At 39.0% G+C, this 24,636-nt stretch overlaps 1 long non-coding RNA gene across 3 annotated transcripts in view; it reads right to left on the bottom strand.

The window, feature by feature from the left end:
* Window positions 1-24,636, bottom strand: part of LOC134415094 (uncharacterized) — a 106,993-nt gene that overhangs the window by 65,869 nt on the left and 16,488 nt on the right. The window contains exon 3 of one of the 3 annotated variants that reach the window (XR_010026935.1): window positions 13,141-14,542. The exons of the other annotated variants lie outside the window; for them this stretch is intronic. This is a non-coding gene — a long non-coding RNA (uncharacterized LOC134415094). Of the gene's footprint in view, window positions 1-13,140; window positions 14,543-24,636 lie in introns of those variants that run through there. 3 annotated transcript variants of the gene reach the window in all.

Raw genomic sequence — 24,636 nt, 5'->3', positions numbered from 1 at the left:
ACAGGTTGCCCAGAGAGGTGGTAGATGCCTCACCCTTGCAGACGTTCTGGACAAGGCTCTGAGCACCCTGGTCTAGTTGAAGATGTCCCTGCTCATTGCAGGCGGTTGGGCTGGAAGGTTCTTAAATGTCCATTTCAATTCAAACCCTCACCCCCCGCTTCTTGCAAGAGCAACACACAGCACTGCAGGGTCTGTGTGCTTCCGTAATCCAGAGTAATTGGGACCATATCCACATGAGTCCTTCCTCATGGCATCTCCTGCCCCCAGGGGTATGAACTATGGTACAGCTGCCAATGTTAGACCAAGGACACGGATCACAAGGATACAGATCACAAAGATAATGAAGATTAAAAGAAAATTAGTTTTGTCCCTAAGAAGCAGACACTTTCTTGGTTCCTGACCAAACAGAGCGCATTTTATGCACCAGTGCCATAGCACAAGGGCATTTGTGGAAAATAGCCTCAGGGAGGGTCCCTAAAGAACAGGAGAAATTCAAAAACAAAGCAAACTATTCATTTATAGCAGTGACAAAGGCTGTGAAACTATGCTTTATCCTTCTTACACATTTCACTTAATAGAAAAACAGTCAGCCCAGACAAAGTCCAGCCTTATAAACACAAGGACACACAAGGGTTCAGTTGTGTAAACATAAGCAATCCAAGCTTGATACTGCTCCCAGCTAAGTGACTTGAGGGGTGAGAAACCAAACGAACAGAGGATCCAACTCAGAATGCAGAGCAGTAGCTGGTGCCCAGTCCTGTGCCTAGTGCTCTCATCATGCAAAACAAAATGCAGTTACATGGGATGCCATTAAATGAGCCATCCTTTTGACCTGCTTTTTGTGAACGAGAATACATAAGCTTTATACTTGAAAAAAAAGAATGGTGGTGTCATCTAGGTAGCTTGTTGACCTTTATGCATGATCTGTTTATGACATGTCTGTACTTTCCCATCCTCCCTTCACTTTCCTTCTTCTATCACTGTGAAAAGCTTTTGTTCATTTATTTATTTGCTTTCATCCATTTGTGGTATATATTGTTTTTCAGAAGTACACTGAAAAATAAAAGCTAAGAAAAAATTGTATCTACAACCCTCTTATGCAAAAGGTAGACTTCTTCAAGGATTTGCTTCCATACAGCCTTTTAGTTTTGTCTGAAAGTCTCTTTCCCATTTATTCATGCCAGTAACCTATGAAGAAAAATTCATGATCTGATTTCTGTTTTTAAAACCACGCATATTCTGGTCTAATGCTGAAGATTAAATAGAGTGGGGACAGATCTAAATTTTTGCTGTAATCTGTTGACCTACATCATGACAAATCACCTTGCAGATATTGGACTATGAGCTGATATACATGTGTGCATGTGGAGTGTGGCAAGAATTTGCAAAGTTTTAATGAAGTTAATGGATGGATTTACTACAAGTTTTGCACCTTTAATTCCACAGGGCAATTTTTTTTTCTAATGTTTTATGTATTTTTCTGTATGAAGTGTTTCTTATTTCTGGATGCAAGCTCAAGGTCGTCAAATCCCCAGAGGTAGCAACGGAGCAAAAAGCAAACACAAAGCCCTTTGCCATTCTTAAAACCACTTCTTTCTAGGTAGAGGAAACAGAAGTTTAATTGTTCACACTCAACCTATTTTAGGACAACGGGAATTATCTGTGTGCTACTTCTGCCTGTATATTGTGGAAAGATATCCAAGTACCGGGAACAGATTTCTGGGAAGCTGCAGATTCAACTTTGCTGTATCCTGATAGAAAAAAGCCACCTTTCTGATACAGGGGCTTGAGATAACGTCTTCATTTCCAATCTGGATTTTCCCAGCTCTTCTGTATTGCATCCACATAAAACTAAACTCTGGGGCATTCTTGAGGCAGGATGGTATCCTCTAAGAAAAGTGGTATGGCAGCTTCAAATCTGCAGCCTGTAAGCCCCTTTATTTTACCAGTTATGAAACCTGCTCCTCTGGGATGTTTTGTACCCCTTCACTCGTGCCAAAAGAAAAGGGGTTAATACTCTTTCCTTCGAACTTAGCATTGACTCAGTTGAAAGACTAATCTCTGAACAGAAATTGTGCTCGCAGCCTCTATTGCAAGGGGAAAACTTCAAATGAATAAAAACATATGAAATGAGAGGTTTTGAGAAAATCTATAACCAGAGGAACATCTCTAATAACCTGTTTTGGCTCCTAAGGAATCTCTGGAGAGCTGGTTTAGACCAAGACCTTTGGAAATACAAGGAAACTATTTCCCACAGGAAAAAGTAATGAAAAGAAATAGAGTTGCTATTCCATTCTTTAGCTTGCAGAATAAAAAGTTTCAGATAAACAGACTTTTTCACATCCCCAAGGAAAGAAGAAGTCACAGATGCAGGCATGATGAGGTTTGTACTTGTAAAAGCAAAAAATTTCAACTTGGTAACATTCTGAGCAACAGGCTTATGCAGTCATATGCTGGAGCACATTAACATGCAGAAAGCATTGAAGAAAATATAAGCCTGTTTCCTCTGCTGACATATATACAAGTGTAAAAGGGTGCCATGCACAATCTTCACAAGATACATGCCCTCAGAGCTTAGCCAAGAACACAGATCAAGCATAGCCTCAGAATGATAAATGGTGGCAAAAGGTGAATATAATTTTATTCCTTACAAATGAAAACCAGTGATTTACAGTGTTATGCTTTGGATATGGAGCTAAGACATCTCCTATCAATCATTCAGACTAAAACTGTCACTTTGGAGTGGCTGGAGACAGACAGACCTGCTGGAAACATTGGCAAAGTTTCCTACATGAGAAGTTAGAAATTCAGGAGCATGAAAAGCCCTGAGTCTATACAACAGAATGACTGGTAATGAAGCCACCAGACAAACATTTGGCACCCAGAGGTCAAAATTTTTGTCCAGTGTAGTAGAGGAGCTACACTGATTAGGTCCTCAGCTACCCAATAAAGTCCATTTTTTAATAATACAAAAACCGCGTGGTATCTTTTTATGTTTATTTACTGTCCAACATGATTTTACAATATTTTAAACAGTGTAGAAACAATATGGGCCAAAATGACTTACTAAGCTAGATTCAAGTTTATAAGTTCATAAATATGTTCCAAAAACTACATCAAATGAACCTAAATCGCAACATTTTAATAGTTGAATTTTAACGTAGTTTGAAAAATTTGCTGACTGCTTCACTTCCTACTTTCAATCCCTTAACTAGGTGCTGGTGATAAGCACTATGTGATGCAAACAGAGGTGTAGAGCTGTGAAAAGCTGAGCTTTATTTAACCAAATACAAGGCCAATATTATATACTTGAAGTGCATAGAAGAGTTACAGCGAGTAAAGCTAGTCTGATGAGATGCTGAGCTGAGCTTGGAAAGCAAATTGCACTGAGGGATGCTCTTACTGAATGAAAAATTCAAGGTATTCCAAGGCAGCTTACCCCTCACTGAAGGAGAGATAAATAATTATTTTTTTAACAACAATCCTACAAGCTTAGATTCCTCTAAAGCTGCTCCACTTCAAGACAGCTTTCAGGAGAGGAAAAACCAGGACTTGGAAAGCATTTAAGTCACCTTCCTGCCAGGGGCTCACAACTCCATCAGCTTCCATGCTAGCCAAGGATGAGTCTTACTTGGGAGTATACAATGTGCACTTGTATACTTGGGAGTATACAAGATGCACTACCCACACCTTCCCTTCTGCCTCATAAGATGCAATAGGCTAGCCATAAATAGATATGCTTTATCCAAATGTGTGCACAGCTTTGAAGTGTAAACTACATTTCATTTTGGGGGTGGGGGTAGGAGAAGCATCAAATATGTTAGCTTGCCAACTGTAAATTAAAACAAAAGAAAAAAAACCATCCGTTGCCCCTCATGCACTTTCCCCAGAACTGTGAGATTTAGTACACCAAGACTTTAACATCTCAGTTAGAAAAATGAGAGAGATACAGCAGAACATATGGCGTGAAGAAGGTTTTAAACGGCAGAATTTGAAAATGGTTTGCAAGATGCTCCATAAATATTCCAACCCCAAACACAAGCTGTTTTGCAGCAGACTCTTGATGGAAGTTTATGCACACAATAAAGCGCTACTTTTCTTAGCTCACAAATGGCCTGCTCTGGTGACATTGAATGGTGTGATGCAGAGTTAACCAGCCTGAGGAGAAGCTCAGAATCGGGCAGGTTTGGCCAAGCAGTGTCATTGTTATTGTTCCTACTGGAAATAGGGGTCAATATTCAGTGGAGAATATTCAGTGACAACAAGGCCTCTCATTGCATCTATCAGCCCTAAGGATAAGCTCCCAGGAAGAACAAAATCAATGCATTTTACAGCCTATATTTCTCCAGCATTCAGAGAGGTACTGCTGCCCATAAAATTCTGGACCTATTTCAGCAGAAGCCACAACACATATTTTCAAATTAAGTCAATGAGAGACATGAAAATCAACCTCCAAGACTTCTACTTAGGGTAGCAAATTATTTGCGTGTAGCTACATTTAAGTTGACATCAGTGAACTGGAGTTTCCTACTAGGTATTTTAATAATATATTCACAAACACTTAAAAACAACAAGAAGGAGACAAGAATATACATAAAATCTAGGACTATTCAAGCTCTTAGTGCTGAATGCCACTAAGAAAGTTTGCTGATATATGAAGTACTTCAGAATACTAGCACGAAAGGAAACTTAGAGTCCTTTGGGGCACACTGTAAATTTTCTTGTGAGTTACCACAAATGCACCTACTGTTAACAAATGAGATTTTCAATAAATTTTCATCTATTGATCCAAACCAAATCCACTTTCTTTGAACGAATTGAAAATGCAAGTGTCTGGCTGAAAGCTTCACAAACTGAAATCTCAAAACCAGATTTTTCAGTCAGGCCAGGATTGTGATTCAAGAGAACATTTTCTCACTGACTTCCCTCATTTGGATCTGCTTTTTGGTGGTACTCAACACACAGCTCATAAAATTCAACACAGTAGGTTACATACTGTTTTATTGTGAATGTTTTGTTTCACCTGCAAGGCATCTCTTAAATGCTAGTCTGTGAGGGACTCATTTGCTTTCATCTGCACAAGCCTCCAGCTGGTAGCCCTGCAGTAAAGCCACAACCTTCCTATTTCATGATTCTTACTTCAAATCTGTTTGTGCACTGGAGAGATGCTGGCAGGAAAAAACAGTTGGAGAAAGGTGCCTTGACAAGGACTCAGAAAACCAAGGCTGTGATGTGCCTCTGAACTTCTTCTCCTTAAGGCCCTGTAAAGCATGGATGCTTCTTCCTAGGGAAAAATAATACAGTACACTGGGATAATCTCTTTTAAGCTGCTGATATAACTTAGGTCTAAAATATATAACATTGACTCTTACTTCTTTTAAAAGAGACGACGCCAATGCCTTTACAGATGGCCATCCTGCCTAGAGGCAATGGGCCATATTGACTATTATTCACTTGCAATATTGTAAAGGTAGTTGGAAGCCCTAGAGAAAATAATCCATTTGTGGGGGCTGGGAGGAAAATGAATTAATGTAGATGGCAGAACAGGTAAAATGGGGGAAGAGGGGAAGTGGAGAGCAATTGTGGACAAAGATGCAGTCAAAATTTACTTTCATAAAACCAAATGCTTATGCATAAATACTCATATTGCAGAGTGCTGTCTCTGCCAACAAACATAATTCCTTACAGGAAGTGTGGGTGCTGCAGGATAAATGCAGAGCCCACCAGGTCCTCCTTGCATAATCAGAATCACCCATCTTCCAGAGGGTTCAACTGGTAGGTTGCATCAGGGTTGTGGACTAATGTGAAGGTGGACAGCCATGGAGACACACTGTCCTGGGTTTCAGACTCAATCCTTCTCTGTACCAGCATCCCAACACAAAATCTTTCCACAAGCCACCTGAGACCTATCTAGAGATCAGGTGGAAACTTTACATGTGCCATTCCTATTGAAAGACTGTTTAAGGACTTGCTACACTAGGGTTAGATAACTCCTATTCACTTTTAACCTTAATGCAATTACACATGATTTATATGTCCTTCTTCTCCCTGTCTCATGTAGTTCTGTATTTACTTAGGGTAATCAATCTCCTCTCATCCTTCATTAGATTAGCCAAGTCAATACTTATAGATTTCCATTACCCACATTATTCAGGTAGCTTCCACTTGGTCAAGGTTTATTTAATCTTACCCGGCCATGCAGAGCACTGCACACAATATTTTAGATGATGCCTCAGCTGAGTCTCACAGAATTTAATAAATTTTTCCCCTCTGTTCACAGTATCTTGAAATTGCCCCTGCTTTCACCCTTTTTTCTGCTCTCTCATGCTTGTGGTACATAGTCATCCTGTGATCAAGCAGGCTTGTTTCTCCCTCATCATGCTGGTTTGAACTCAGCTGATGGCAACCCTGTTGACAGCTGAGGGTTTTGCTCTGAATCTAAATGTGTCTAGCCTTACACACTATCCTGGACTGACTATTCATCTTCATTCTATTTCTTTTCTTGTCCTCAAGGTCGTCCAATTCTCAGAGTATAACACTCCAGTCCTACATTTCATCGATGGCCCCTCCTTGGGCTGTGTCATCACTACAGTCTATTTGCTCCTTCCTCATTTTGTGACAGGTTTATTGGTGAAAATACTAAGTAGCATTGGTTTAGAAACCTATCTTTAAAAACACTACTATTAGCATCCTTCCAGCTTAAATGTTTCCTTAATAAACTATGTAATCTCCCCACTAGAGCAGATACTTTAGCAGTGTACAGTTCTTACAAAAATCCACATCTTCCTCACTGGAATATTTAATTTCATGTTCTGTAATCTGTCAAATTCTCTCCTATGGGTTAAGTAATACTCTCTGAATTTCCTTTGCCTAAAATTCAGGCACATTACTGTAAAAAAAAAAAAACAACAAACCAAAACATAAACATATGTTATTAGTCTGTGTTTGTCCTTTAATGTATTTGGGTTGCATTTGATACTGTTTTCCTTTATGTGTATATACTCTATTATTCTTCCCTTCAAAATGAGTACAAAGCCAATATATACAAATGCACTTAGACAGGTCTGCATCTTTTTAGATTGCTTTTTCCATTTATGTCAATCCCTAATACTGGCAATACTTTTGCTGTTCTCTCTTTATAGAAGCCCACTATGACTTTGTTCCACAGTAGAAGATCCTTGTGCTGGATATCCGTTTTTCCTATGCCAGTGCCTTCTAAAGTGAAAAGTCCCTGTAATCTGGAGTGAACTAAGACCACAAAATTAGGTTTTCATGTCTTAGTTGTGGACATTTCCATATCTTTCTTTCCATTAGCCATCTTCTCTATCATTCATTCTCTTTCCCCAAAATTCAACTTCAAAGGAAATGAAGAAAAATATTTAACATGGGAAGTTATATCCTCTTTAATTCTATCCCCATCCTCATTTCACAGTGCTTCCATTTATTTTCTTGTTCTTTTTATTTTCATGGTTGAAAAAACTTTCACAATTTGCCTAAATTTCCTGTCTCAGCTTGACTTTTGGCAGTTATCATTTTACCCCTGCTCTTTCTGACCTCTCAAATGCAGCTTTAGCACTAGTTCTGACATATGTTCTCACTATGCTCTTACATATGGGTGATTTCTCTCTTCATCTAAATTCCTTACTCAATAAACACTAAAACTGATTGAATTCTAAAACTGCATAGAAGTCATGAATATTTTCATAAATAAACCCACCACATTACTATTTATGAAACTGTGGTATTTGATAGTGAGAAACATATGCTGATCAATAAATAAGAATGGCAGTCTTTCTTAAAAGATCAAGAAGTAAAAATATTTTGAATGAGAAATTATATAAACCTTTTTCTTCCCTGAAAATTAAAACTCTATTTTCCAAATTATGGTTACAATACCTTAAAGTAAAAAAAAACCCAAAAAACCAAAATCCAACAAAAAACCCCAACACACAGCTGCATGTAATAAAGACTTTCAATCAAGCATTGCACAGTCGGTTTTAAAAAGCAAAGCTTCCAAATTTGAAGTCAGGAAATGGAGCATATCTGAACTGCTTACAAAATACATAGTTGAATTAAACCCTTAAATGATAAAATGAGTGAGGAAAGAGTATAAATAAATTTTTAAAAATATATTAGTGAGCATGCTGAGTAGATTAGGCAAAGGATTAACATGGTAACCTATGACATTTTCTATTATGTTTTCTTCAGAAAGTGGTACAGTGCCTGGTCTATGAAGATCTACTTTTTCTCATTGTCACCATCTATGCTTCAAAAATAGCCAGGGGAATGAGCCATGACCAACTTTATACTTTTTTTCCTCTGCATGGCAACTGTACCTTCAGGTTGCTTTCCATTAAGAGCGGCAGTCATTCCTGTGTGAGGCAGGGGCTGGTGGTGTGCAGTCGCTGATGGATTGGAACCAGGGCTACAAATCACAGAATCTCTGCCCCAGACCTGCACCTTGGCTGCTCACTGAGCAACGTGATCCAACAGTTACAGGGAAGCTGGAAAATAGATGTTGGCAAGGGGTTGTGCTTATCATGAAACATGGTAAGAGTGAGTGGTGCAACAACAGCTTAGGGGATTAATTTGAAACAGAAGCTGCTCCCTTCAATGAGGGAATGATTAAGCATTAAACAAACAGTTGCCTTAGTAACTAATGTATTTCCCTTTCACTTTGAACATAACCATCTCTGAACTCAGTTCATCATCACCTTTTTTGTTTGCTTAACCGGTCTTCTTCAAGTGTCAGACAGCCAAATAGCTTGCAGTGAAATGTAAGTCTATTTCCTTTTTATGAACTGCCCTAAAATGCAAAAGGTATTCTAGGATCTTCTCCTCAGTTTACCAGGCTTTGAGTACTAAAGAGCGATATTTTATATCTAAGCTGACAAGTCTATTTCTGATAGAAACAGGAATACTGGATGCCATGTATTCATCAGACCGACATGTCTCCAGCAGTCTTTCTGAATATCACTTCTTAAGAAATGCGCCATCCAGGATGAATAAACTGTAGTGTTTCTCTTGATGTTTACCTGTTCCTATGTAGAAGGTCAAACATACTGCCAATGAGAACCAAACAACTTTAAAAAGAAGGAAGAAGGGACTCACTGTACATGTTTAAAGTCTGTATCATCTATATGACTTCTATAGCAGAGTTTGATGCACAGTTGAGGAAAATAAAGGGATTAATCTGTCTCTTAAATCTTGACATAAATTTTAGATGGAGCTAGAACAATGATATTTACTCAGAGTCAGAAAGGATTCTTGTATATCCAGTTTAGATATAACCAGAGAGAATAAACTTGCAAGTATCTCCAGAGTTAGTTCAGCCTCTTCTGGAGATGGCATAATAAAGCAAAAATCTATAAAGTAACCATTACATAAATAATGTATCTATTTACTTATAAGTTCCAGGAGGAAATAATATCCATACTTCTCCAAAACTGCTCCATCTTCTGTAGGATGGATAGAATTTAGGTGTAGTTTATATGGTTTTCTCAGGTCCTGGAAAAACAAAAAATGTGGATATCATTGTTCTGAGTACCCCAAAATCCCAACACACATTTTTTGCCTTGACTTTCATGAAGCAAGCTAAGAGCAGCTAAGTATTGAGCTTCTCCCCACACGGGGTGCTGTCACTAGAGATGATCATGGGACTCCAGCTTCAGGTTCAGCCACATGAGAAATCCAGAACAGGCAAAATGCTTCCTGGTATCCAGCCTGTGGTCCTTGCTCCCATTTCCCATAGAAATGAGTTTGTCTTTTTCTGAATGAGATTTAAGCCTGAATTTGCCTGGAATTATGTACTGAGCAATCCCATGAGATCTGTCTATTCTGTCCCAATTACAAACTTATGAATTTATACAGAAAGCAGGTGCACATTTTCTGGGATGTATTAGGCTTTTCTGCAGCCTTGGAACATGCACCATCCCTAATACAGAGATATAGTGTGAAATCTCAAAACAAACCCTACTATTTCCGTGATTTTAACTGCTATTACTGTAGTCAGTGAAATATGCCCAGTGACATGGAGCAAAAAGATAGAAAGCTGAAAGAAAAAACTCACAATTTGAGAAAAGAAACTTTCCCCATGCCTAGATACAAGGGATAGTTGATGCCTTGGGTTGGAGGAGAAGGAGGCTGGGTCAGGTGTCTGAGTGAGAAGTAGGGCACTGAAGTTACAGTCCAATGATCTTTTCCATGTGGAAAATCTAGTGCTGTTAAATTGATGTTCTATGGACAGAAATTGATTCATTAGATTTTTCTGATGTTTCAGTAAGACTATACTCATCAATCTTTTAAACCATTTATAACCCCAGAGATATACAGTCAAATTTATCATGTTCTGGCATCGGAGACGCTTGTGTACAAGCTGCAACCTTTAAGAGGAGAAATTACCATTAAGAAATTGCTCCATCTAAAACTGCCAATATTTTTACTATAACCAGTGGTGATGGAAAAGCAGATCAAGCAGATCTGTGTCAGATTCTGTAGAAGGAGCATGAGAGATATTAAAAATTAGTCTGCATCTGATTTTCTTACCGTTTTTTCCCTCACTGTAATCTCAATGTGTTTGATACACTTTAATGTTAGACACTTATTTGGGAAAAAGAATACAAACAGGAAATAAATCACTGATTACACTCTGACATGAGGGTAAAATGACACACAACACTACACAGTCACAGTGGAGAGGTTAAGACTCAATTATTTAAGCAGAGAGCTTGTAAAAAGACTCTACTACTGAAAAATGCCTTTTTATTTCTTACATGAATTGAGATTAATTATAATGCCCAGCTGACAGAATATTAGAATGAGTTGAAAAAAAAGATCAGATTCATTTCTTATGTGTTGAAGCTATTAGCTTAAAATAGTCTGTAATTGATTTTGGTCTGATGGTGAAAGCAGGGCTGCCATTTTTTAAAATGGATTGTGTAAATTTGGCCAGACAGTATTAAGATGAGACCAGACTCTGAGAGGGTCAATCAGGTCAATCAAGGTAAGTTTCTCTGCTAGACAGTTACTCAGCCATTTTGGACAGATTCATGCATGGAATTCCATCCCTCAATTATCTAAAATCTATTACAGTTAAAACTGTGATCATGAGAAACAAAATCAGAACAGTTGCAGCTTGACATAAAATCAGTACTGGAAAAGAAGACTGCTCCAGTACTAGTAAATGGGCTTGGTGGCTTTCAACTAATGTGTCTTGCAAAGAAGGGTATGAAGCAGTTCCACACACCATGAAAATTAATTTTTCTTACATGGCTGGTGGGCAAAGTTTCATATTATGAATCAGTGGCATTTTACCCATCTGTTTGTACTTAATGAGAACGTGACATCTTGGATTTCATGTGAGCTCACTGAAATTAAGGGAGTATAGCTTTAACTAAACCCACAGGATCAGGATTTATTAACAAGAAGAGGTTTTGAGGGGATTTTTCATGAAAGATTTTGCTATTTTGTTACCTCACTGCTTCCAGGACAGGAATGAAGATCAAGTATTTCAAAATTCTCAAAGGAAAACGTTCAATGACTAAAATATTTAGAGTCAATTGACTTCTATATTATTGTACTGTAGTATGATGCAGAAATAAAATACAAATTAATTTTTGGGGAAAATCTAAACAGAGATTCTGTTATGAGAAGACTGCATTACAGTGATGTGTACCCAACTCAACAAATTTATTCATTTTCATTAGAAGTTGCATTTTTGATGGAATTTTGTCCCAGTGGCTTTTTTTTGAGCCAACTTTTGTTATATCATATTTACAGAGAGACAACAAATGAAGATTGAATATTTTTTTAAGTGTTGAAATGCCAGTGATTTTGACAGATATGCAAGCACTGGAAGAGATATTTGGAACAGCTATTAATATATGATTAACAAATAACTAGAATTAACAGCTGAGCTAATATGAATGCATATTCAGATGCTTTTATTTTTACACATTCATGGGATGTATTTGTGCAAGAGACAGAACAACAGCAAGTTAAAGGGTATTGATAGGAACAGACTGTGAGCGAAGTAAGAGGCACTGCAGAGTAACCCTCCCCATCATGAGGAGGAGGTTAAGAAGAAACAACTTTTATTCCCTGTCACTCATAATGATTAAAGCTCTTTTCTCTAAAGCAGGCAATGCTGGCTGCCCTCACACAGACTCCTGGAATGAGAACAGCTGCTGTGAATAAGACAGGGTAAGGTTTTTAGACCCTCAGGGAGGCATGTGCTAGGAAGCAGCAGTATTATACAGGGTGTATAAATATAAATGAAAAAGCTCTGGTAGGGTGGAGTGCTGCCAAGCAGGAGCAAGAAAGAGATTACTGGCAGTGGGGTGGGGCAGAAACCCAGGCTATCAATAGAAATGGGAATGAGATATTAGAGGCCTGGAGAACTGGCTGGAGTTTCTCCAGACTTAACCCAGCATGTTTCACTGTCCTTACATCTTCTGTACGTGCTGGGGCAGTAAACATGCCAGATGGAAAGGCAGAAAGGACTGAAGGCAAACACACATATTGATTTAAAGGAGGTTTTATAGCCATTTTCTTGGAAAGCAGCTGTTCAGCTACCTTCCTGTGTCATTTGAGAAAGCTTGCAGAGTCAGTCCCTATGACAGCAAACTGTGCTTCTGCTTTGGTTTGTGTTGAAAAAAACACCAGCTCCATCCTCTGCCTGCAATGTTTAGGAGTCCAACAATTGTGTACTTCTGCAGCTCTTTAAAAGGATGGGTCGTTCCAGTGTGCTGTTATTGGTTATTTTTATTCATCAAATATAAGTACAGCTCTGAGGGAGCACCTGTATTTTGCATACAAAATAATGTGAAGTGTAATCTACTAATATAACCACCACAACTCTCCTATTCATACGATTTCTGCTTTGAACAGTCTAAGGAGATAAAGAAAAGTAAGGCTTCACAAGACTCATCATTTAACCAATGCTCCATCTCTTTATTTCATCTTATCTCTTTCCTATTTAAAAATGAAGTTCACATGTTCTGTCTAAACACAACAAAAGGAGGTTAGAATTCCTAATTATCAGTAGTGATACACAATCTAAAATAAGACCTGTATCTCTGATATGCTCTGTAAGGTGAATGCAGGTAATTGAACAACAAAAGGGAAAGAGGGATAAAGAAGTCTAAGGAGAAAAAAGAACCAAAACCAGTAGTGCCAGCATAACTTTATATTCAGTTACAAACCAGGATCATATAAGAAGCAATTATTTTCACTACACTCAAAATCCTCATGTTGAAGATTACTTCAGTACAGGCTACAGAGTATTTAATAAAGAAAGGCTTGAAAGCCCACAGGGTATAAAAGCTTTTGTATGATTTGAAGAGACATGACAAACACGCTCATCAGGATTATTTTCTCAAAACCCAAATTTTTTAAGCATATATGATGTGCCAAGTAAAAGCCTCTAATATCTTCCACCTTTCTTAGAAAATCTGGCTGATGTTCATGTCCTCTGTATATTCATTAATCCAGAGCTTTAGGATGGGAGGCAAAGGATATTGTAGGCATCTTCAAAGCTACAAGTCTGTGTAGTTGTAATGGATGGCAGCGTTAGAGCTCAGACCTGCTCAAACATGATAAGCAGAACAACCAAAATACTGAACACAGCAAACAATTGTGCCTCTATTGACTGAAGGCTATTAACTGTTTTTATAATTTTGTAAATTAGGCTTCTTAAACATATAAATCTGGACAAAAATAAATTTTATTACCTGCAACTGTAGACATGACATCACGTATACCAATATTTAAATGCGAGCCCTTTGATTCTCAGGAAGGGTCTTTCTACAGCTTGATTTAAGCTTCAGATTGTAACTCTAACCCACCCACACAGCCTTGAGAGAGCAAACTGAAAGATACTATGCCAAGTAGAACAGAGCCACCCTGTTGAGGGGCAGTCATGAATTCTATCTCCTGGTATCAAAAACAAGGCAAAAGCTCAAGGTCAGACAAGATGGGCCAGGCTGGGGCACACCAGGAGAAACTTGGTGCCATTCAGCACAGTTGGGTTTCCCTGTGCCATCAGCTGGCTCCTCAGATATGAATTCCTACTGTTTTCTTGAGAGCTTGGGCTTGCTCTACACAGGTGGCCAGAGAAAGTGCTCCAGCCCTGCATGGGCCTGGCAAGAATTAAAGAGGCTTGTAAATAACAGGTGTTTTGAGATATATCAGACTGCCCAATACACCTCTCTGCTGTCACCTGGGTCCAAACACACCTATGCCAGTCCTGAAAGTTATTGTTCCAACAGGAGAACCCATACTGGACATTGAACACAGGCATCCAATGCAGGGACAAACAACCTCCCCTCCTGTCATAAGTCTTTCTCTGGCAGCTTTTCCTGTTGTAGGGCAAAATTTGTTAGCAGCTGGCTTCTGTGGATGAGCACTACTGAGAAACTGATTGTTATGATGCTTTTTCATAACATTCAGCATATCCAAGATATTTTAAAAATGGCGAGGATGCATTTTATTGTGTTTCCAGCCTTTCTTCTGCTGCCATGACGGTCAGAAACTCTTGCACTTCCTAAAAGCAAGCAGAAGGAAATTTAGTATATTTGCAAGAGTACCTGCTCACATGATTCCCTCTCCTGTATTTTGCCTTTTACAAGTAGTATATTACTTCAGTACAAGAGCAAATCAAAACCAAATCAGACATCATTTCAACATATGCCAGCAGTATGTTCAACTAAAGCAAAGAACATTACTGCTGTTTCAATAAGAAATTAATGAAGGCCCTCAGTTATTTTTGTGAAAACTAGGCACCAGAAAAACAATTGCCAAGTTGTTTTCCTTCTTTAAAACAAATTAAATATACTATTTTCTCCTGAATATCCTGCCAGCTTCTTGGTCAGGAAAATAAAAATCCAGCCCCACAGAAATTAGGCAGCATTTCATATTGTGAGAGAAGAACAAGTGAATTAATCACTGAATGTGAACCAATGTGTATGTAATCACTTCTGGTGGTCCACTGGTCTGCCTGTACAGCTTTGGATGATGACCTTGCTACTTAGCCCATTCAGGTACTGCTCTCTCCTGTGCAAGCTAAAAGCCAGTCACAGCTGAGACAAAAACAGTCCTGTGGATTTTGAATTGAAACATACACACCAAAGAGTGCAAAACGAGTTCTTATACTGAGGCAGCCACTCCTTGCATGATCAGGTGAAAACCTAGGTGTGGTTCAACAACTTGTGTGTGCCTTTCCTGCCAGTAGCAGGAAACATTGCTAATGCAAAAGGAAAACATGGAAGATGTCAGGTTCTGGAAAATCCTCCATCTGCCTTTTCAAATGCTTCCAGCCTCTCATTCATATTAAACATAATCCTGAGCTGTGTTTCAAAAGCATTGTTTAAACAAATTGTCTTAGGGAGTAGACATCCACTTTCCCAACCTCTGATTGATGCCCTGCAGAGAAAATAGTGCAGTGCTACTGCCAGTTCAGAAGAAGCAATGCCATAAAGGAAATAATGCACACTTTTAATCTCCCAAGCATCCTATTTTTCTGCAACTATTTAAAATTTTAATATAAACTGCCGAAAATGCCCTGCATGTGTGGCTTGCTTTCCTGTGATCTCACCAGGACCCTCTCATTATAATCACAGAAAAAGCAGTTTAACTACATTCAGTGAATTTCAGTTTCTCAGCCCCCACAGAGGAATCTATATTAATATGCAGCAGCAAAAATGACAAAGCACAGAATTCTATTTATCCAGAGGTGTTTGGCTGGAAGAAGGAGCTAAGTTTGCTAATGAACTCCTGAGCCTGGCTCTTTACAGGGTGCACACTACATGCTAGGCTCAATACATGACTAAAACTAAACTGAAAAATTCAGTCCATTTGCCCTCTGTACTGCCACCAGAGATGACTAACAATATCACTGAATGAAAAATGCAGTGCTGATGCAGTCACACCAAAAAACCTGTGCCCTGTGTTGAGCCCAGACTGGTGGGTGCTCAGGAAAAAGGGAAAAGATCATTAAAGAGATGGCACAATTGTCTTAGAAAGACTGGGAAAGCTAAGTGGCACTTGGTTAGGCTAGCATGGAACAGGGGCAAGGTTATTGAAAGCTCTCACTTGAACTTTCCATTGTAAAAGGCCTTTGCTGGGAGGGTGTCTCAGGGCAGCAATGCTCCAGAGGCAGTTCCAGTCAGAGTATATGTGGATCTTATTTCACAGACACCAGCAGATTTACCAGCAACAGTGTAAACTGATTTCTTCAGTAGTACTGTGAGAAAGAAAAAGTACCTAAGGAAAATGCTGAGGGTCTGAAATTTAATGACTTCTTTAAATTACCCAGGTCCAATTGATGAAATCTGAAAGAGCTCACTCAAACATCCGAGACATTGTTTGGTGGTGTGACTGAAACACTTACAGAAAAATGAAATTCACTTTCATGGATCCTCCAATGCCAAATGTAAATAGTATTGGAGTTACTCAAAGTTTTTCATGCTTCTGAAGAGGCTGCTATTTGCTGTTTTGCACAGAAGAGAATAAGGCAGATGGCATCCAGTACAAGTGCTGTAGCCAAATACTGGAGTATTTAGGAAAAAAAGGGAACAATTTACAAGTAACTGACAGAAGTTCAACTCCAGCTACCTTGTGGTAACAAGTACAAAGGAGAAGAGATCAATTCTACATAAGGGAAGTCAAGAGGCTAATTTATAACAGTAATTACGTCTGAGAACAAGTGGAATACACCTGAACTCCAAACAAGGAGCAGCCCTACACAAGATACCTTCAGGTAAGGTTTCACTGGCTGCTGAACTGTGAAGGGAGCAAGAGGTTCCAAGTTCATGTTCTAGTCAGTCTCTAGAAGACTCAGCCTGGCTTTGACCACATCATTAAAAAAAAAAAAAAAACCAAAACCATGGGTTCAGCTGGACATCCATCTGAGCATCACCTTGTTTCTGAGCTGTAGCAATAGGGTTGGCCAATACCAGAATTTAATAATTGCCTTTTTCTTTCAGCATCTAGTCACAAGCATAAATGTCTAAAACAATTCAGGAACAAAATTTCTCTTAACAAGGCAGTATTTATCCCTTCAGTACCATCATTAAATACAAAGTACGTAGCATGCAGGGCTCAAAGTAGTCATAGTTGCCAAAATAGAAAAAACTCATGGGAAGGGGCTTTACCCTGGGTTTTACACAATCCTCATCTGTCAGGCCACATCATCTGATGCTAGTGGTATGTCTGCTACATTAATCAATATATATATACCATTCTGTAAGGGCCAGCTGTCAACATGGGGAAGATAAAATGGGACAGCAGGATGCATAACATCCTGAGGCAGAATTTGAGGCAGGGCTTGTGGCACTGTGCAAGAGAGTGGCTACTACCCTCCCTTCAAAATCTGAGAAAAAATGACTTTTCAAAGGTTATATGGTGGCAAGACAGCACTTGTGTTTAAGGACTGTCTCTCTGATCACATTTGGATTTTTTCCCCCTCCTTCTATCTCTACACTTTTACAAGTTCTCTCACCTGATTGTTCTTCCAAGTGCAATAAATGAGGCTTCCTTGTGTGCCTTTTTTTTGTGCCACTCAGCTCTGACTAGAAGATGTAATTTCCCCTCCTTTTGCCAACTTCATGTCCCTCTTTCTCAGCTATGGTGCCTTTATACACAATGTCCTATTTGTAAGTTTGCATTGTCAACATCTCACCAGAAGACTAAGAAATTTCTCACTTAATTTCTATTTTGACAGTTCTTTCCCATCTTTCACTACAAGATCTTCACCTTTATCACTGTTGCAATTCCTGTTTGTTTGCCACTGGAAAGATTCCTGCATTCAATCAGTTAATATTGACTGACATCTGCAGAACAGATAATCTTTATTTTTGAAGTGTGTATATATTATGCATAACTCATTCCACATAATTATACAGAGTGCTCTCATTTCTGGAAATGATTGCTCTTTGTGTTCTGTGTGGAAGTAATGATACATTACAACAGGTTTCACTGACTGCACAAACAACACACTATACAATGTACTGATAAACTTACAAGAAATCCTTCTCAAGTGATTTCTCATTTAAGTTACTGGGAAACAAGTTATGCAGACAGGAGAGGCTGTTTCAGCACACTGCCCCCTGATGCTGCTCCATTAAGAATGGAGGACTTTGCACCGTCTAGATCTCTCATGTCCTTTTTCCTGTATTTCTTAGCCTGCCCCTTCCAGTTGCCTGTCCAGCTTTGACCATTCAGCCACCATACTCTTATCTCATATACCATTTTCCATGTTCCTATATAAGGGAACAACCTCTAAAATGTGATCCATAAGAATAATCCCTAGTTTTTCTCTGGTAAAAAAGTCTCCAGGAAGAATTACATTAGAAATTAGTCAGCTGGTGAGCTACTGTTTTCCTTTGATGTTTTCAAAAAATAAATCACAGAATTAAAATGAGCTGTGGGTTATGTCCTCCACAGGCAGGCTGCCTGCCAGAGGAAGGTTCAGCAGAAAGGTGTTGGGGCATCTTTGTTTTGTGGGCTCAGGGGCAGACTGGGAGCTGTGCACACCCACACCTGGCTGGGCACAGGCACAGCAGGAGCCATGTGGCTGTAGATGTGCTCATGCCATGCTGGCATGTCCCCAGGCCTTCTCATGCCACTGGAGCAGCTCACAGCTCCAAGCTTCTGGCTGGTTGCACGCCTGGCTCTCAGCTTGGCCACCCTCTGCCAACAGCCTTGCCTTTCTCTTCCAGAGGAAAGTTCTGGGATGCCTCAATTCCCCAACAGTAATGCTCCTGTCCAGAGGGGACGATGTTGACAATCTGAAGTTGTGACAGCTCCATTCTCTCTCACTGCTGAAATTGTTTTGATCCTGCATCTGTTTGGGGCTCTTACTGGCAGCACACTTACCCTGCCAGACATTTTGCAGTGTCCAACAAGCATGAAGTCCAGAAGCATTACTAAGCAAATTCCACAAAACATGGAAATCCTTCCTTTCACCCCATGCCAGGAGCTTTCTTCTGGCTGACCACAGCTTTGCACCAGATAACCCAAAGATTAGTTCACAGAGACATCCAAATGATTTTTATCATCAATCTCTAGTCTGCTTTGGGACTACAACTGCTGTAAATCCTCAAACCTAACTCAGCAGTAAGAATATATTGTCACCCATTGCTTCTATTCTCTTGCAGCCTTGACCTGCAAATATGATGATATTATCTTTTCCTCTAATGCCACTGCCATCCCTAAAGTGCTCATGACTCCTCACTCTTTATGCATGCAGCCCAGGCATATTTACAAACAAATCAAATACAAAGGTACTTTGTTTTGAAAGCTGTATTCTGCAAATTGTAGTTTTTCAAGTGAGCACACCATAGAGTTCAACCTCTGTCAGAATCAAGACCCATAATGCCTCAGCACAAAACACAACATCACTGCTCTTGCAGCTTGATGCAACACCTTAATCAGCCAAGAAATCACGTGGTAAAGTTTGAAAAAGTCTTTGCTGAAGATTGACAGATTGACTCAGTTGACATCCATGTCTTAATGAAACAAATTCACCAAACTGCAGTTAAATACATCCTCAATCTTTCTGCTCTCCTCAGCAATTCCACAATTTATTACCTATGACAATTCACCTTAACCTACCCTTAACTACATGACCCCAAGGTCATATAGTTTCATGTTTCATATACATTTTTACTTGAGCAAGGCTTGGCCTCTCATCTCTCAATCAGTTTCTCTAGATCTGACCAACATAAAAATAAAGGAAATGCATAACAGAGAACCCTCACACAGCATTCTGCAGAGGAGGCATGAAAGTGTCAAAAGAAAGACTAACACATTTCCCTAGAACACCATTTAGGGAATGACATATTGATATATTTTGATAGCAATGAATATCACACTCCATATAACTTCATCCTTACTATTCCCAGGAAATGAACAGATTTTCTGCAGTATTTGTAGTGGTATAAAATAAACCATTTTTCATGCAGTAATCAAAGATCTGATAGGAGAAGGAATGTGAAGACAAATATCTCCAAGAACTGACTTGTACCTGAAACCACCAGTAGAAACTATGAGAGTTACTCGATAAGCTTCTTGGTTAACAAGACGTATCTTTCAAAGTATCTTCTAAGCATTGCTTTCTTCATTCTTACTCGGCACAGACACCACAGATCCCTAATAAGCAGCAGAAACAAATCAGAAATCTTTCAGTTTTTTTTTTCTTTTGTTTAGAAAGGTCCCACCCCAGCCAGCTGTGTCCTCTTCCACAGAACAGCTCCTTTGCTCCCATTTCTCTCCGGACACCTCCATGGACTCAAGCCAAAGCACAGATCCTCCTCCTACCTTCTCCTCCCCCAGCACAGAGAAAGCTAATCGACATTTTCAGCCTTGTTTCTCTTTCTGCTCCACTGCCTTACCAGAATGCATTGGCTATTAGCCCATTTCCTGTTAGCCACAGCTTTATCTAGTGAACCTGCTCTGTTTGAATGCTTCAGGCATCCATTTACTGTGAGACCTCGGGACATCCCTTCAGTCCAGACTCCAACTGCTACACACTGCCTCCGAGTTAGTAGCAGCTGAAATGTGCCATTTGTAGCTCTAAACTACATCACCATGAAGTGCACTGCTAAATTGTAGCCCTAAATGAATATGGTGTCCAGTCACAGGTTTTGGGGCTAAATATCAGAGGTTATGTTATTTGATGACCTCCTTCAAAGTCATGCATCTCTGCTAGATGCTATCAGAGAATGTGTTCACTCCAAGCAAGAAGGACTGGAAACTCATCACTTTTTACATGGGAATCTCCACTCGTTCAGTGAGAGGAGGGTTGGTTGGTCCAGACGTTATGGTTCTGGCTGGCAGGGTGTTAGGAATCACCCTAAGAAGCCCTGGGTAAGTCAGTGGTGTGAACATGTCTGATATCCCTGAGTCTAAATGGGGTAAGATGCCTTCCTCATAGCTGGGACATGAATTGGAGCTGGGTTCATTCTCTTCAATTTACTAATCAAAAAGTGCAAGAAATAGCAGCTTAGCTGTGGTCTATAAATATCCTGATATTTACACTGTGTGCTCAGAATTTTTTGTATTAAAAAATTCACATGCACCTAGTACCAGAGGGGAGGAATTTGTGTTCTGTGTTTACACAATGCTTAACACACCCACCATAACCTAAATGCAAATAAATTAAATGGATGAATGACAATTAATACTGTAGAGAAAGATAAAATCTTAGTTTTATGCCACAGGAGACCACTGAAGACCTTTCCCTAATGACCTCCTTCCCAGAGATGATAATTCTGTTAATTTTTTTTATAAAAAGAGAAAGAAACAGAGATAGAAGTCAAATCTAAATATAGCAGAACTCTTTGCAAGTCACACATATTTGGCTATTTCCTCCAATAAAAAGCATCTCAAGTTTCTCTTTAAATGGGTCAGGAATGTGTTGGCTGCACCTGAAAGTTTCAGCAACTATGAAGGCTTTAAAATCTGTGGTTAATCCTTAAAGAGAACTCATGCAAAGTTAATTCGTACTCTTGAATCGTTGTGTCTAAATTATTCCTTAGTATTAAATATTTGAAGTGAAAGATTTTCAAGGACTGTTGCAACTTTGGAGGAGTATTAGGCTGAATTCACTTGAAACCTTGCTGGGAACAAACAATCTGCTTTCTGATTATGAACAAAGTATTCTTTTTTTTTCTGTCAGCAGTTTTGTATTTTGCTGTTATCTCCAGTTAGGCACACACAATTACCCACACATGGAACAACACTGAAATTAAGGAAAGGAAGTTAACTCAAGTATGTCTGACAAACCCAAACACAATAGCTCAGTGTACAAAAAAGTATAAAATTAAGCTATCTTTCCAAGTCTGAATAAGTGTAATTTAATGAAATTTACAGGAAGCCAAGAAAACAGTGTTTTCCAACAGTCAACGTAAAACCATAAAAAAGCCAGTTTCAGATCAACACAACATTCCTTTTGGGCTCTACCAAAAATCTATTTTTCATATGAACATTATCAAAGGCTGAAAAAGTAAGGGCACATACATTTATTACTAAATCAAAGAAGAAACAACCTTCCAGGATTTATTTTATTAAATGCAGGAGAATGTGCTGAAAAGATTCTAACCAATATCCCTACTTTTCCTGAATTTTCCATTTATTTAAGGATACAGTATTAAAAAAATCTATGTAGTGTTTTACACTTGTCAAACATGAAGTTCTTCATTTTATGCAATAAAATATTTATTCTAGAAGCCCTTTAAGTGAGATGTTAAACACAGTTGCTGTTCTCATTCTGGTAAACTTGAATTTCAGAAATAATTGAAATCTGAAATGAGTCCTTGAAATAAAAGGTATTTGTATAAATAAAAGGATGCAATTACTGAGATAAGTAGAATGCAAGAAATTTATGTACATAATTAATCTCCTGAAGGAAACATGATTTTCTTCTTCTTTCTCTCCCCAGCTCCACAGCACTGAAATACACAGTTCTTTCTTGCAAGTGACTCTCTCTAGTTCAAGTTTTAAGAGAATTTAAAGGTCTAAGGAGAAAGCTAAAAATTGTAAAGTTATTTCCCAAGTTGTTCCACCATAGCTAGCAGTTTGTCAGGCAGTCACTCACAGGTGCTCCTGACTAGAATCATGTAGACCACTCAACCTTAATATAATGGGGTTGAAATCAATAGACCCACAAATTACCTAGAAAACAGGTAAAAATAACTTGCCTAGAGGCACCTGTCCAGGAAGAACTCTTGAAGGGGTAGTATGAGCTTTCCCTGAAGTGCTGCACTGAAGTCCATGAAGGAGCACACCATCTTTTGTAAAGGGATTTAAGTAACACTGCTAACAGTGCCCAAAAGGTTTAGTTTTTCTCTGAGGCCTAGGGATTAAAACAAGTTAAGGCATGATTTCAAGTTCACAGCTTGTTTGCTATCTCCTGTGCCTTTTCTGTATCAGCTCATTTCCACTCAAGTAGCACGTCAGAACATCCCTCTTATTTTGACAAAATACTCGGGCAGGTACAGGAGGGGCTGTTGCTGTCAGGGCGAATTGCTAAGCAGCTCATCTCATCAGTGGCACTGAACTTGCCTGCAAGGCAATGCTGCTCCTTGTCCATGGCATTATTGTAGGTGCCTCAGGTGCTGCTGGTTATCATTTTCCCTTGACATTCCTTGCCTCATCATCAGATAAACGATCCTCCTTCTTTGACGAAGCCTTTTGTCAGTTCTGCTTTCTCAGGTTGACTCCGCCTTCCTTCACTTGTGCTAGAAGTGACTGTGAGTTGCACTCAGGCAGTTCCTCATGCTTGGTGCAGAAGGTCAGCCCTTGGCACGTGGTCTGCTTAAGAAATTGGCAGTGCAGAGATACAGATAGCTGGCACTGCTTTTCTGCACAGTAGCTGAATTTCACTTGGGTAGAAGCCATTCTCTTCCTTTGCAAAAAGCCTGTTTGAGGGCTTTAAATGAATATTTCCAGTTTGCATGCCCAGAGGTTGTAATAACTATGCTCTTCATTATTATGGAAAATGAGCTTTCTCTGTTGGAGAACTGTGCTCTTTACTAAGGTCAGAACCCACCTGGATGGCAAAACGTACATAAAAAGGACGTCATAAGCATTCACGAGAGAGCAGCAATAGCAATGCAGAAGCTGCTCTTTTATCCTAGGTGGTAATGTGTTATTTCAGAAGGCATTAGTACCTCACAATAACTCTACTTTCATTGTGTATAATGATTAATGGTAATTGCTTTTGTACTTCAGTATTATTCAGAGACCAACTTTGGCTTCCATTGAATACATTAGTACCTCATTGCTGTAAACACCCTCCTCACAACTTGGCCTATAACACAGAATTAGATTACAAAGCAGTCAAGATGGATATTTTTTTCTGTGTTTTGATTTTTCTGGGAGATAAGTTTTTTGCTCTGATGTGAAGGAGAAAATTGTTCAAGAGCTTCCACTTTAATCTAACCATGAGTGGCATTCTAACTCTTCCTAATGCGTCTACAATTCTAATTCTCTCTTAGATTGGCTTAGTGTTAGGACCGTGATCAAAGAATACATTTTCTTCTGCATTCCTAGACTTTCCAATAATGTAAAATGCCAGTTTGTGGGATGGAAAAATAAGAAAGATACCTTTTCTGGTTTTCACAGGAACCATTTTATCCCTAGACACTACATCATCTCACTGTCCTCAAATATCCTTTATGGGATGACCCACATTAAAAAATCTTGCTTTTAGAAACTTCAGTTGGAGGGGCTTATAACTCTCACTCTTACTCTCCCTTTCGCTTCCTCAATTCTCCTTTATTTTTAAATACTCTTTTGCCCCCACTGTAAACTTAGTTTAAGGATAGGGAATTACAGCAAAAGATTGCCTAGGGAGATTTTGGGGTCTCCCTCATTATGGTTCTTTAAAAAGAGATTAGACAGTATCTGTCAGAAATAATTTATGTACTGCTTATCCTGCCTTAAGGCAGAAGGACACATGTTGTTATGACTGTCAACAGGATTTCTGTACCTACACCACCTAAGGATTTGTGAAAAGAGCAATCTCATATTTCTTTAGGTAAAAGAATTATGTTTTTAGTCTCTAAGTCATTGCAGCAGTTCACATTACTGTGCTACAGATAGCACTAAAATCTTGGATAAAACAGTAAAGCAATT

Source organism: Melospiza melodia, chromosome 2, assembly GCF_035770615.1.
Source record: "Melospiza melodia melodia isolate bMelMel2 chromosome 2, bMelMel2.pri, whole genome shotgun sequence".
NCBI lineage: Eukaryota > Metazoa > Chordata > Aves > Passeriformes > Passerellidae > Melospiza > Melospiza melodia.
The sequence above is the reverse complement of the archived record's forward strand: the minus strand, read 5'-3'. Positions and strand labels throughout refer to the sequence as shown.